This window comes from Bactrocera tryoni, chromosome 1 (genome assembly GCF_016617805.1).
Source record: "Bactrocera tryoni isolate S06 chromosome 1, CSIRO_BtryS06_freeze2, whole genome shotgun sequence".
Lineage (NCBI taxonomy): Eukaryota > Metazoa > Arthropoda > Insecta > Diptera > Tephritidae > Bactrocera > Bactrocera tryoni.
Window position 1 is genome coordinate 81512974 of NC_052499.1, and position 13242 is coordinate 81526215.

The following is a 13242-nucleotide window of genomic DNA, read 5'->3' on the forward strand; positions in this document are numbered from 1 at the left end:
ATTAATACCAAATATATTGAAATGAATATCAGAGTTGTTGGTCTTTGAAATTTTTTATAAATAAATTTTTTTTTAATTTAAAGTGAATGAGCAAGGTCTTTAAATCCATTTGACAGTTTGAAATTTTTACTGTGGGCAAAAAATAGTAAGACTTTTTAATTTAAATTTCGCGCGCAAAAATATGCGTCGAAATATGTTTATCCAGGTTGGTATGACTGCCAGTGACATATATGCCAAATGTTAATTTGTGTGTAGTACACGCTCGTTTTTCTCAAGTACATTAAGTGCATCGGCGATTTTTATCATGAGTGAAATTATTCAACGGTACGCCAATAAAGAAGAAGAAACAATTATTCAACGAAGAAGTTCCATTAAATTTGGTGTCCGGAATCGAACTTCTGTCGCCAAAATGTTCAGAATGTTGAAAAAGGCCTTCGGTGATTATTGTTCGTCGCGAGCATGTGATTTTGATTGGTACAATTTATTCACAGAGGTTCGAGAAAGCGTTAACGACGAACCACGAACAACTGATGATCAACACGTCAATAAAATAAAGGAACTGGTGCTTGTGAATCGACGATTAACAGTCAGAGATCTTACTTCCATTGTTGGAATATAGTAAGGATCACTGAAAACGATTTTAAAGAATCATTTGAGCCTAATAAAAGTGAAGGCACGATCGGTTCCAAAATCATACAATTTTTTCGAAAAAAACAGCATTGCGTTAACGTCTGTGAAACGTAGTAGTCATGAAATGTTTTCTTTCTGGCGATGAATCTTGAATCGATGCTTGCGACCCAAAAACAGACAATAAATCGACCGAATATCGTGAAAGCTGAGCCGAAGCCTAAAAAACTAGGTCAAAGCGAGTCGATAATCAAGGTTATGTCGAGAGTTTTCTTTGATTATGAAGGTGTGGTGTACTTTGAGTTCCTTCCGACCGCCCAAACTGTCAACGAGGAATACTATTTGAGTGTTATGAGTCATTTGCGCGAAGCTACTTGCAAAAAGAGGCCGGAATTATAGGCCGACAACTCTTGGGTCTTGCGCCAAGATAATGCACCGTCGCATACTGCATTGATTCTTCGTGAATTTTCGACCAACATCGTGCCGCAACCATCGTATGCGTATTCGTATTTACTCTGATTTAGCTCCGTTTCTATAATATATCGATGATATGACGTTTTTATTGTTTTGATTTGACCACGCAGCATAAATAGACTACTCCGAGTTAAATTTGATCAGACGGTTAAGTTTAAGACTTAAAGCTAAAACAAAATTTCTGAAACTACGGTTTATTAGAAGGCGTTAAAGAAGTTTACTTGCTGATATAGCTCCGTGTGACTTCAGACTATTCAGCAAACTCAATAGACCGCTTCTAGGAAACTGTTACTATTTTTTGCTCGTAGTAGTAAATAACATTTTTCCTCAACGTTGAAATAACTTATAATAAATATTTGAAAACAAAAGTTCAAAAATGTAATCGGTAATAGGGCTGGTTCACGGCGCCGAAAGTTTGTCTGACGATTTTTGTATTCATATAACTGGGTTCATGACACGTTCCCCAAAGTAAATGTTTCTGTTTCGAAATGCGAAAAAATCTCAAGAAGCCAAATCCGCCGAGCTTGGTACCAGAGCGCTAATTCTCGTTTCATATTTGGCCAAAAAGTAAGTCACTATCGTGCTGGAATATAATGGAGCATTCATGTTTCTTAGTAAGAATCCACACCGAAATTGTTTTGAGTCGACACATAAAAGCTGTTGAGATTCTCTGCTATCTCTCTGATGCCAAACAATAGGGAATTTTGAAGCACTGTTCCTTAAAGTTTTCGTTTTCAACGGCAAATGCAAATGGAATACTTCCATAAACAAAATCATTTGAATAAATTTCGCTTCTAAAACTATGTACCATGACAACAAAAGTACTTTGCCAACTTCATTGTGCATTGTCATTCCTCTTTGTCATTTAATTAGGATATGTTTAATCATCGCTAATATTGTTACTATCTCCATCCACTGCCACATTCCAATGTTGTTCAAGCAATGAGCGTAAGTTAATGTGGTGGAACCTTCATTATCGGCGCGTTCCAAACAATGACAGTTTATCGCGCATAGCCACACCATCGGCATTGTCAACAGTCACTTCGGCATAGTAGTCAACGTCATCGTCATCACAAACGCCAAATTACTTACTCGCGAGCTGATGCAAATGCCCGATAATAGCATATGCTAACAAGATTCCTTAATTAAAAATCGATTCTTTTGATTGATCACAACCCGTTGTCACCTGTTAGCTTCTGGAAATGTGCCCAACAAGGAGTAACCAAACTGCGGCACACTCAGCACGCGAAAGCCTAAAAACTTTACTTCGCCGATTTAGTCCACATGACTGCTTTTAGATACGCATATGGGGTACTTCGTGGCTCCGAGGCTGCGGCGTTCGAAGTTGTCACGACAGCATGCACTCGGTGGCGCATATGAATGGATTGAGCTTCTGGTACGTGTCGTCTCTTAGCGCTTGAGTTGATTGTACTGCGTTTACGTCATACGAAGTTCGCGGAATTATTTATAACTTCATGATGGTGTACAGCAATTTGCTTATGACCGCTCGTGGAGTGTAGCGAGATATCAATCTACATACTGAGTGGTATATATATAAATATATACATTTGATGTTTGTGTGTTCAACTTTTTGATATTTATTACTTGCTTACCGATTATTGTTTGAAATGAATACAATAAAGAAAATTTGTTCATAAAGCGGTATCAATTCAACCGTAAAATATAAAAAGAATAGTCCTGTGTATGTTGCATGCTCAAATTTGCGCTCTTGTGCAAACTTATACACGCCGACTCATATCAATATATGTATGTTTACGACCCACAATCTACCGGCCTTGACATTGGATTGTCTGCCGTGAACATGAAAACACTTTTAGCGATTAATTAATCTTTGCGAAGAGATCTTCAGCACTTCAACTTCAACTTCGAAAAAAATTTTCTAAATTCATAAAACTAACCATCAAATGTCCACAAGCTCAGAAAAATATAGGCAGATACCCGTAAGTAGTAATATACTAAATTTAGATAGTCTCAATGAACTCAAAACGGGTTTTCCGGAACCGTTGTTGGGATGGCTGAATGGCCAGAACTCATACGACGAATACCGCAGTTGCGGCACGATATTGGTTGAAAATTTGGCGATAAACTTACGAAGAATCAATGCAGTATGCGACGCCATATTATCGTGGTGCAAAAACCAAGAGTTGTTGGACCATAATTCCGGCCTCTTTTAACGAAAAGCTTCACGCAAAAGACAGTTTAGCCGGTCGGAAGGAATGCGGGTTGCACCACACCTCGATAATCGAAGAAAACTGTCAACATAATCTTGATTTTTGACCTACTTTGAGTGGTTTTTTCAACTTCGGCTCACCTTTGCCACGATATTCGTCCGATTTATCGTGTGTTTTCGGATCGTAACATAGATTCAAGACTTATCGCCAGTAATAATACGTTTCATGATATCCTGCTAGTCGGAAAGCATTGTTTAGCGGACGTTAATGCGACTCTGTTCTTCGAAAAAATTGAGTGATTTTTGAACCCATCGTGCTTTTACTTTCCTTATCCAAATGATCTTTCAAAATGGTTTTCACTGATCCTTCCGATATTCCAACGATGCCTGTAAGATATCTGACTGTTAATCGTCGATTCTCAAGCACAGATTGCTTTATTTTATTGGCGTGTTGGCCATCGGTTGATGCTGAGTGTCCGTCCTGGACGTGGTTCGTCGTCAACGCGTTCACGACACTCTTTGAATACTTTTACCAATTAAGAACACCTGCCCGCGTCAAGCAATTGTCACCGAAGGTCTTCTCCAACTTTTCGTACGAAGAAGATCTTAACATATCTAATGAAAACGAAAAAAGCGAAAACATAACCCAGCCGAGTTTCATAACAAGCGTTTTAGATTAATTGTATTGGCTAAGGAGCGTCTTTGAAGGCGATTTGATTTAAATACCTTAAAATGTATTCTTTTAGCCTGTGCTGGTCAATCTTTATGGAATGCCACACTAACCCGTCCCTTTTATATTAGTCTCTACGTTGACCAATACAAAATTTTTATTTCATATTTCTGATGCACTGATTTTTGTCTTTCAGAGAGTAGAGTTTGTAGAGTTATAATCATTCAAGTTAATTTTAATAAAGTTTAAGCAAGTATCCTTTCCTCATTATATGAACTTTTGTTATTTATGGATATTCCGTCGCAGGAATGGTTCTTTCGATCAAAGTGCCTGACATGATGTACTTCCTTTAAACGTTTTTCGAAAGTCTTCAGTATAGTAAAGATTGAGACATGCTTATTTTTATTGTACAACAAAAAGCCTTTTGTTAGCTTGAAACTGTTAATCAAAATTTTTCAAAGGAAAGTCTTCTTTAAAGCAGCAGTTTGTGATTAAGTTTTTTTCTAAAAATTTCTCTATATTATTCACGCTTGTGAGAAAAGTACTCTGAACGCCATTCACTCGGAAGTGACCAGAAAAGATTCTAAGTATCCTCTGGGTAGCCAAAAAACATTCGTTTGAAGGCGAGATTAAGTAAGAAGGCGCTGAGCTCCCAAGGAAAAGAAGAAAACAGGGGCATACTAAACCAGTAAGTCAATTTGAATATATATATATATACTTAAACCATAGGTTCAATTAATATTATCTCTTATGAAAAATTAATTGTACTCAATATCGAAAGCATTGCGATGCAAGAATGAATACTTACATAAAAGACTTAATATACTAAAATGCTATGTTATGTGTAGAACGTGTTCCAAACGAATCTTATTGTCTTACGCAGTGTGTTTTTGTTTTCTTCGCCAGTAGGAGATGCCACACCTACATATCAAACATGCAACAAATTTCCTCTCATCCCTGCTCATAGTGGATAATCCTTGCAATGTCCTGCCTGCGTAAAGTCAACCCTTTACCGTTGCGCTTAAACGAAATTACTGAGATCAGTTTTTTTTCTCTACCAGAACCCATTGTGTGGCACGCCTTTGAGTTGTCCTAGTTGGAGTTCCTTAAAGGGCTTCCTGTCTTGGTGAACTATGCAAAATACAAATGCCTATTACTTACTTATTTTGTCTACAGTTGCTAATTTTATGCGATTTACCGTTTTGCATATTTGTGCTGGACGCTCGTCAACGCCCATCAAACAACGTGCAGCAGTCGCGCGGCGGGTGTTTAAAGGCTTAAGTGCAATGACTCGTCGTCGTGTGTTCACTGCATGAGTTCGGCTGGCAAAAGGATTAAATTTTGACTTTTCATTTGTTGATTTGTTGTTTCTGCGAATGAAACACTTTGAAGAGAGGCCGCTGCAAATTTTTACAGTTACTTACAGCTACTGGTTAGTAAAATATAAAAATCAGACGTTTTTTGGTATTTAAAAAATAATTTGAGAATGGCTTAAAATTTTTGCAATAAGAGTACTGTCTTATATAGAGTACATATATATGTTGATGCATTCGGTTTATACAAATATATATTTATATATTAACTGTCTCGACATTTGCTTAGTCTCTGGCTTGTACCAGTGATCCATGTTTCGTCATCGATTTCAATGCGCAATTTCCTTTCAAAGGACAAGCCTCGAATCACCGACAGATTTTACTCATTTTTTATTCTATACAATCCGCTATGCCCGAATGTGGTATCCCCGTAAAACTAATACGGCTGTATAAACTGACGTTGAATAGTATCAAAGGCTCCATTAGGATCGTGAAGTACTTCTCCGAGCCCTTCAATGCCAGACGAGGTTTCAGACAAGGCGACTTCCTATCGTACGACTTCTTCAATCTACTCCTGGAAAAAATAAGTCGAGCTGCAGGGCAGAACAGAGAAGGTATAATCTTCTATAAGAGTGCATAGCTGCTGGCTTACACCTATGATATTGATGTTTTTGGTCTCAACAACCGCGCCGTTAGTTCTGCTTTCTCCAGACTGAATAAGGAAGCGAAGAAAATGGATCTGGTAGCGAACGAGGGTAAGACGAAAAATCTCTTGTCATTAAACAAACAGTCGTCGCACTCGCGACTTGACTCCCACGTCACTGTTGACAGTAATAACTTTGAAGTCGTTCATAATTTTGGCTACCTTGGAACCAGGTCATCAATAATGTCAGCCTCGAAATGCAACGCCGAATAACTCATGCTAACAGGTGCTACTTCGGACTGAGTCGGCAATTGAGAAGTAAAGACCTCACACGACGAACAAAAGCCAAAGTCTATAAGTCACTCACTATTCCCGTCCTGCTGTATGGTGCAGAGACATGGACGATGACAATATTTGATGAGTCGACGTTACGGGTTTTCGAGAGAAAGGTTCTGCGGAAGATTTAAGGTTCTTTACGCTCTGCAACGGCGAATTTCGCATTCGATGAAACGATGAGCTTTACTAGTTATATGACGACATTGACATTGTTCAGCGAATTAAGAGACAGCGGCTACGCTGGGTAGGTCATGTCGTCCGAATGGACGTAAATACTCTAGCTCTGAAAGTATTTGGCGCAGTACCCGCTGGGCAAGCAGAACAAGAAGTTGACCTCCACTCCGTTGGAAAGACTAGATGAAGAAGTACCTGGCTACACTAGAAATCTCCAATTGGCGCCAAACAGCGAAAAGGAAGAACGACTGGCGCGCTGTTGTAAACTCGTCTATAGCCACGTAAGCGGTGTTTACGCCATTAAAGAAGAAGAAGAGTTCGCCATTTTTTGCGAGATTGTGTCCTAATGAGCATTAATGATCCTTTAACGTAAAAAGAAACATTTTATAAGTTCTAAATGTATTCTTTGTCACCTCCTACCGAAGACCTCGCTTATTTATTGCCCATTATCAGGTCTTGCAGGAGTACGCATCCATATTTGTACCTGTCAATTAAACAACAATAGTGATCATTTTTCCGCCTTTGTCTCTTTTGACGTTTGCTCATCAAAGTCGTTGAGGTGCAATGCCAGACATTAAACGGCGAAGATGCGCTCCACTGCTTACAAACAAATAGCCAAACAAAAGAGTCTGTCAAAATAAACAATTAGATGATATTAATTCTCATCAGGAGCACATTTTCGGCAACAAATTCAAATTTGAAAGAAAGCAATACTAAGCACTTACCAATATGCATCCATGTGTGTGTGTGTGAATGTCGATTGCGCGCTTATGGGTTTCTGCTCCTCCTCTTGTCTTTGAAGTGTGCATACCAAATCGCTTTTGTATTGACTATTGTCGAGGCATACCACAGCCCATAAATCGTTCCAAGGTGATATGTGGAGCGGCGAAGGAGTGCATACTCAGACATGGGTATATAAGTGTTTGAATACATGTACATAGTTAAACGGGTGTTTGTCTAAAGTGCCGTCCTACAATTACAACTGCAATGAGCGGCTCAAGTGTGGCCTCGGAAATCAATCACGTCTCATCAATTTGCACTGCAGCTCCGAGTGTTGCACTGCAAAGAGTTGCTGCCGCCGTTGCCATTGCTGTCGAAGTCATTGATGAGTTCGACATGTGGTGAGGTGCGATTGAGCATTGATGAACGCATACGTGCATGCACACGTGTAAAATAGTATGTGCGTGTGTCCGTCTATCGCGAAGCCTTCAGTGAGTACGAGGTGCTACGAATGCGTTTCGTAATTAATGCTTGGCCATTTATTAAATTGCCAGTTTACGCTCGCAAGCCGTTGGTTGGCCCAGTGCCAGGCTGCTCGTAGTGTGGCTAGGACTGTGGGTTACATTCGGGTTAGCTTGGCACTCGGTTCGTTGGTCGGTGAAAAAGTGCAGTGTGTGCAAACAAAAGCCATAGGAATGTTCGCTTCCATATGTGTTATAACTAATTTGTAACCATTAGTCCTATTATGTTGGTTGCTGAGTGTGGTGATTTCGGTTTATTTAAAACCATTTAATTTAATTGGCCGATTTGTGAAAATGGTTTGAGCTAGTTGGGCACGCACCCTTAAAAGATATTAAACATGCAGCTTTAATCTAAAATTGATTTTATGTACTTTTGGGTAGTCTATGAAAGAGGCTTTTATGTTATGGCGGAACTTAACTAAAAAATATAAATTTTATATGAGAAATCACTGTATTCCTCTTTAATGGATTGCTTGATTGTTGGGTTTTAAGTAGTATGGGGCTCAATTGAATTGGATCTTATTCTAGATAAGACTTACCAGTAAACAGTCTTGTGTTTCACGTGAGTACCTGCCGTTGACGGCCTAAGGGTGCTTAAAAGAACATAGATCATAATAATGCGTTGATCTGCACCCAAATAGTACATGCTATTTGCAAGTATTATTTGGTTCCAATTGACCAGGTGACAGGGCCATCTATTCCACCTTGGTCTGATTCGAGGCCCACCCAAAACTTCTGCCGTGTTGTAGGTCTGGCACCCGGTCGCAGTGCGACTCCACACTGAACTGAATTTTTAATTCTACTTACCTTTAGGTTTAAACCAGAGTCAGTTGGGCACATATCAAACTCAATGACTGGTGAAATTTTCGTTTGAACTTCAAATTTTTTTCATTAGAAGAAATCTCATTCAAAGTCTAAAATATCAGTTCAAGGTAGTTTTTACGCTTTTGGCTCATTTTTCTGATGTCGTACAGTGAAATTTCCTTTTGCGGGCATACTTCATAGTCAGACATCTATCATAATTTGAATTAAAACAAATCCGGGTCAAATTTGATCAGACAAATTTTTCGCAAAACAGTGATTTTTCATGAAAGTGGAGTAAAAAAATGAGGAGTAAATTGGTTTCAAACAAATGTTGAAATTAAATAAATCCGGGTCAAATTTGATCAGACAAATTTTCGCAAAACAGTGAATTTTCATGAAAGTGGAGTAAAAAAATGAGTAGTAAATTGGTTTCAAACAAATGTTAAAATAATATTAAAAACATCGTACCTACATACATATGTATGTATGTATGTCGTTTACTAGATAAAGCGACTGCGAAGCTATATTTTTGAGCGCACACATGCTATAATAGTCTTTCTTCGAAATATATTGTAGCCCGATTTAAAAAATATTTGTTTCATATTTTTTTCAAGTGAATAAGGTTTTTAGGATGCTGAAGTGTATTTAAAGCTAAAAGCGACAAGAAACAATTACGGAAGGGCTAAGTTCGGGTGTAACCGAACATTTTATACCCAGGAAAATATGGGACTTGGGGTAGTATTGACCCGATTTTATCTGTTTTTGCCAGTAACACATATACTTGTAGATGTATTAACTTGCCGCATACTAAAGAAATTTCTCTGGGTTTTAATGAAGTACATCGTACACAATCACCAATCATATGGAATAAAGTCAATCAGATGTTCGAAAATTTTGATATTAGTTATGTACATATGTAGGGGCTAGGACAAGTTTTCGCCTGGAAGTTCGAAAATCTTTACATAAGGTATATTGGGGCTCAGGAAAGTACCTCTATTATCACGATAGGACTTTCTCTGAATTTAATTTGTATACCTCATACATTGACAGATCTTTTCGGACAAAAGTCAGCTATAGATACTGGAGTCCACATTTCTGGCATTAGAGGGCTTGAACAGTTTTTGTTGGATTTGCACAATTTCTAGTGATAAAGTGGCATAATTTAAAAGAATTATTGGTGCAAATTTTAACACCTTATATTACTTGCTTCCCGATTTATGCACTGGAAACTGAACGAATCAAGTGGAATTTAAAATTGTGGAAGTAGGCGTCGTTGTTGTCCGATTTCGCTCATTTTTGCACTGTGATATGGAAATTTGAAAGGAATATTACGTACTAAATTTATTCGAAATCGTTACGTCCAGTCCCCAGATATGTGCTTTCACCAATGAGTGGGCGGCGACACGCCTATCGCCAAATTTTCATACCGGCTCCCATTGAGCCCTCTCATACCATCTCGGGGGTAAAATTTAATGTCTCTATTGTATTTGGTCTTTGCTTTATCGCGCTTTCAATAGTTTTTAACAGAGAGTGGGCGGAGTTATCATCCCATTTCGTCCATTTTCACAATGTCGTTAGTAGTTCTTATAACAAGCGAATTTGGTTGTTGCAGCTTTAGTGGTCTAGGAGATATGTACATGGAACCTATTAAAGGGCGGTACCAAGAACCTTTTCAAAATTTTCAGCCCACAAGTGTGCTTTGCTACTGCGATCCCCTGTGCCAAATTAGAGTTTTATATCTTAATTTCGTACTAAGGTTTATATGTTTATAGGTTTTCGGCTTAAAGCGTTTTGTGGGCGTGGCAGTAGTCTTATTACGCCCATCTACGAACTCGTAATTTTTTGATCACAAATGTATATATATATATATATATATATATACATATGTATATATATAAATAATCCTATATGTATCTCGATTAATTTTAGGTGATACATACAACCGTTAGCTGAACAAAACTACTACTATACTTTGTAGCAAAATGTTGAAGAGCTTGTATGGCACCTACATATATGGTGTAGTGGTCCGAAATATGCTGTTCCTGCAATTGAGAAGCTTTTGGAAGAGAAAAAGAGGTGTGCAAAATTTCGGATCGGTATCTCCAAAACTGAGGGACTAGCTCCTGTAAAGACGAACGTGACTAAAGCGTTTCAGCCCATCGTGCTGATCTTTTATATATTTATGTATATGTATTTGTTATAGGGTTTTCTATGTTTGCCTTTGTGGCAAACTTAATATATCCTGTTCTGGGGATAATTTGAAACACCTAAACTGGCCGAACTCTACAATAAATCAGTAATATTAACTTTCGGTTACGTGATTTTGAAATACTTGTAGTTCCAGTTTTTAAAGGTTCAACTTTGGGATACAAAGAAATATTTAGAGTATAGCAAAGTTTCTGTTAAATTGTTGCTAACACATACATATACATATGTATGTTTGTAGGTTGTTACATTTAGGCTTCGACTGCCGGAACTCCAAAACAGTGACCGTTGCCCAATACAATGTTCTCAACAGACTACACATATGAATGCACATATATAGGTACATACTTGTATGTATGTACATATATGCGCTACACAATTTATGCACATATAAATGCATACGTAAGAATACGAATATGCGTTCAGCGGCTGGAAATGGCGAGTTGAGTGAGCTGCCGCATTCGTTTGCTTTATAATATCACGAATAATTGACTTTTGATCATTAATCAAAGTGCACAATGCAGACATTTCATTTCGTATTTTATTTGGGTGGATTTTTTTCCTTTCCATTTCCATTTTCCCGCTGTTTCTGTTTCAGTTTCTTGTTCTGCAGCCACTATTGCCACGCACGTTGTTGTTGTTTTATAGTTGTTCTAATACTTTTTTTTTTGCCCACTACTTTCGGTGGTGCCGCCAAGTGCGCCTGCTGTGGCATTGCGACTCTCTGCACAGCCCTTGTCAGTTGCACCGTCCCGGTCGCATGCTTTATGGTATAATGAGGTGAACGCTACAACTGCCGCCATAACGGACTCATCACCAATCATCAGTTGACATGTATCTTACATTCGCCACAATATGTGTATATATAGATATGTATGTATATGTATGTAGTTATAAATAAGCATGGTCTGCAACATTTTCGCATTTTCGCACTCATGACTTGTTTCCAACATTTACTTTCAAAAAGCTCTTGCTTTCAAGATTTCCCAGCCCACTGGCAAGCTCTTCACTGCGTATAAGCAATTTGATTGGCATACGTAAGCAGTTTGCGCCATCGTCGCCCCTGCCGTACTTTCCCACACACCCCTAAGAGCTTTCACAACGTCACAAGTACTTGCACTGACATTTCAAATCCTCACATATGATCTGTACTTAAATGTGCTCGTACACCCTTATTCTCCCGTCTGTCAATCAAAGCACTGCTACTGCTAAGACCCTCTCCCTTGCATGCGCCATCGCGTTGAAAGTCTTGTTTGCTCAAAGGATAACACAGGTACACGCACACACATACAAGTGTAAACCATACATACACTTATGTATAAGCATACAAACACACACCCAGTAAAGCGCCGAATTTATGGCACATGTGCCAGTATGTGAGTGAAATATAAAAATACTTCACCATCCTTCGCCTCATCCCATCGTATTTGCAGTGAGCATTACCATTGCTGTTGTTTTTGCTGCTGCCTTCCATTTTCTAGGCGAACACCATTTTTTCCGGCTTGTTGTTAGCTACAGTGTTGTGTACGCTTACGTTTGCATTTGACAGTCGCATTTCGTGAACTTTATTCCGAGCACAAACTCGCTTACATAGCTCAGCACGTATGTGGTTATATGTATAGTACATGTTATGTATGTATGTAGTATGTATACATACACACGTGCTTAAATGTCTACTTACTAGGGTTCACTTCAATGTCAATTTCTCCCTTTCCATTGAACTTTTTGTTGATTATACTTTTGCTGTGTATCAGAATGCAAGAAATTTTTTTGACAAATGCATTTCATACCTCTTTTTGTCTTTCGAATATTAGAAAAATTTAATAATTCTGTTAATTTTATGAAGTACTTTTGTAGTTATTTTATTGGAGAATGGAGGCATATGTAAAAGCTCACGCAAGTGAGGAAAATTCTCTGAGCGGCATTCACTTGGGTGTGGCCAGAGACGATTCTTTTAAATATGGCTCAAGCAGTTCACGACTTCCGGTCGTAGACCAAGTATCCTCTGGGTAGCCTAAGAACATCCGTTTGAAGGCGAGCTAAAGTGAGAAGGCGAAACATCCCCTGCATAGGGTTGTGCGCTGCGTTTGGGACCCGCCACGCAAAAAGCACCACCAATAAAAGGATCAAAACAGTCTTAGATCGGAGTCCCCAATCGATGGCGATGGAACGGATGTTCCATTGCCCGAACATGAAGAGTTCGAATAACAATTACCCGTCTAAAAACAACAAAGCGGCGGGGGCCGATGGATTGCCGGCCAAGCTATTTAAACACGGCGGCGAAGCACTAATAAGGACAAACAACAGCTTCTTTATAGAACATGCTCGGACGAAACCGACGAATTTAAGTGGGCTCTGCCCAATCCACAAAAATGTAGTCGCCACAATCTGCGCCAACTAACGCGAGATAAGCCTACTCAACATCGCATTAAAGGTTCTGTCGAGCGTACTGTGTGAAAGATTGAAGCTCATTGTAAACAAACTGATTGAACCTTATCAGGTTCGTTTTAGACCTGGAAAATCTACAGCTGACCAAATATTCACCATGCGCCAAATCCTGGAAA